Source organism: Limulus polyphemus, unplaced genomic scaffold (assembly GCF_000517525.1).
Source record: "Limulus polyphemus unplaced genomic scaffold, Limulus_polyphemus-2.1.2 Scaffold129, whole genome shotgun sequence".
Classification (NCBI taxonomy): domain Eukaryota; kingdom Metazoa; phylum Arthropoda; class Merostomata; order Xiphosura; family Limulidae; genus Limulus; species Limulus polyphemus.
This window is the reverse complement of record NW_013665739.1, coordinates 1,046,461-1,049,528: the sequence shown is the minus strand read 5'-3', so window position 1 is coordinate 1,049,528 and position 3,068 is coordinate 1,046,461.

Below are 3,068 nucleotides of genomic sequence, written 5' to 3'. Positions count from 1 at the left end.
GTCAAATCACACTATTTAATTACAGTAAGTCAAATGTCGGCAGTGGATGCTATTGACCTTCCTACGGGTTTGTTGGCGTGGTGCAGAAAAAATATAAAAGACAAGGAGAACAGCGAGAAAGGAAAAAAAAAGACCAGGAGAAGGGAGAGCACACAAACAAACGGAGAGAAATAGGCAAAGGAAAATATGCTGCCGCTTAAAATCAAAACTAGTTCTAAATCTACTTTTCTTATGTGTTATTGATATGGTAATAAACAGCAATTTGTTATGTTTGAATTTAGTATGGGTAAATTCCTGAGAGCAACAAGTAGAACTTTAATAAAGTTAAAGGAAAAGCATCGTGCGAGTGTAGTATGGTTGTAACAAAGTTGACACGTGATAAAGTAGTGTCAGAAGGGGTTTGCAATAGAATGGCGTCGGAAGACGACATAAAATAAACTGGTATTTGTAGTAAGATTCATCAAACAACGAAAGAAGAATTAAAGTGGAACAATATCAACAAAAAACGAGAAGGATGTTCAGCTGAATGAAGCAGTGAAGTCGGAAAAGAGCGAAAACTTCCTTGTTTGATCTTATCTTCCCTGTCTTGGTTTTATTGGTGGTTCGGTTATTTCTTGCTGGTTAAAAGTTGTGTGGTTCATTGTTTAAGAGTAGAGAAACAACACTATCATGGATGAGAATTGGAATTCAGTGACAGAAAGTCAGTTGGTAAACACATATAGGAAATTGGGTATAACATGTAGTCACAATTGGAAAAAAAAGATGAAATGTGTGAAGTTTTAATTGAGGAAGTCAGTTACAACAGATGATTTTTCTTACCTCGAGCTTAGTAAAAGTACGAGTGGTATTCACGAAAGTTATCATGTTAACGATTTAGAACTTTCTAAAATACAGTTCAAATGAAACAAGAGAACAAACAGGTGGAAGTAGAAACCGAGACGGAATATTTAGAGCTAGATTTAGAAGACAAGCATAAACAGAGAGAATTCGAGTTGATGATGATATAAGACAGGGTAATTATAGCGATAGGGCTAGCATGTATGAAAGAACCATTCACTTAGTTTATAAGTTTTGTGAAAGCGATGTAGATGTATTTTTGTGCCTTTTAAAGGATGGCGAGAGCAAAAGAATGGCAGCAACAGGACATGGTGAGAAAATTAATTCAAGTTTTTATATTTTTTAATATAAAACATACTGCACAAGTAGCTCTGCATTTTGTTTATTTTCAACTTATTTTCTTTAAAATTTTTGATTTTAGCATTCAATAGCAGTTTATTGTAATTGCATTTTATTTTTGAAACTTATTTTAATATAAAAGCTGTAATTTTGATTAATTCACATTTTTCTATTGTAATTCTTTTTTTACCTTTTTTGTCTGTTGTATTTTGATTGCCCCTTTATTTTACTTTAACTGGTTGTTGGATACTTTGTGTATCACTGAAGGAGACGATTGTTGCATATTAAAACCTTCTTGTTTGGCCTTTAACGTTCGGATCTGGGAAAACCCAGTCAGACATAATGGGTGTTTTTAAAGTTGAAATAACTGGAAAGTTTTCGTATTCATAACTCAACTTCACTTAAAATGAGCGGAATGAGATCCTGGATAGCTATTTAAACCATAATGTGTTTATGTTTCGGTGGTTTTTAAATTTCTGTGGCAGTTTTTGCTTTGTGTAATATTTTTTGATCCTAAAATAATGGAAACTACACCATTAAAAGCTTTAAAGTAATACATATTCCAGGATCGGAGGAAGCAGTCCTGCTTAGTCATTACAGCTCAATTTCAATATGAAGTGACCCCATAAGCTGATAGAATACATCAACATTTTATCTTCAATGAAATTCTAAGTGTAGGAATATTTCGAGGCCTGTCCCATAAACAACAATCCAAAGCAGCTCAGTTGGACTCAATTTAGAGCTTTGGTATTCCCCAGGAATTCTGTTCTGTCAAGCACTTGTTGGACAAGGTATGCAATGTGACACAAATAATATTATGAAAAACAATATACCCATCCCCTGTATAATTTCATCAACGCAACATTGTCCAGAATGTCAAAATAGTTCAAGGCATTCATACCATCCTTAATCATTACTAATAAACCAAAAAACCAAGCCCAAATCAAATACTGCACTCACTGAATTTCATCGTTCGTACAACAGTTGTAATCTTTAGATTTCAATCAAACTGATACCCACCCATCCAAAATCAAGCAATATGTACCGATATTTCTCCATTTGAATGTTGATGCTCAAGACACCATGACAGTAAAAAAATACATTGAACATGGATATAATAAATGGTGTATTATTGCAGTTCATCCAGGAAATCCAATGGCACATAAATTCCTACGAAAACTGTTTGTGTCCTGTAGTTGTGAACGTTCCATGTCTTTAGGTTACGAATTTCGTGTAAGTACGTGGTTTTGTTTCACACTTATCTAACATCGAATAGACCATAGAGTAAATTAACTTCAGTTGGGTTAACATTAATACTTTATTGCATGTCTCGGAACCTTAACCCAAATGGATTTTGTTAGGAGTAAGGGAGCTGTAGTACTTAAGCTGCACCCAACACCGTTCCTTTTTTCTTTAAAAGACTTTCTGCTCTTCTTCTTAGCCTACGAGATTTTCACGTAAATCGGGTCAATCATTACCGCTCCCAAGGGAATTACCCCGATACTTTTGATAGCATTACAAATGTATTTATTGATCACATACAATATCATTATAGCTGTTAAATTGTCATTTAAGCAAAAAGTAACAGATCTTAAACAAGTAAACAACATTTAATAGCAACTTTATTAATTAACAGCCTAAATCACTTGATATCATTAAGTATAAATTAGTTCACGCCTTTACCTCACTATATGTAACATCTTTTAAGATGTATATTAATTTTGTGTAATCAGTAAAAACGTCATCGAAAGATGGCAACTATGAATATTACCAAAACAAACACTAGTTTTTAAACAAGGAATAGCATAGATGAAATAAATTAAATGTATATTAACAAATGAATATTTGTCTTTTACTATTCAATTTACTTACATTAGTCCCCAATAAAGTTT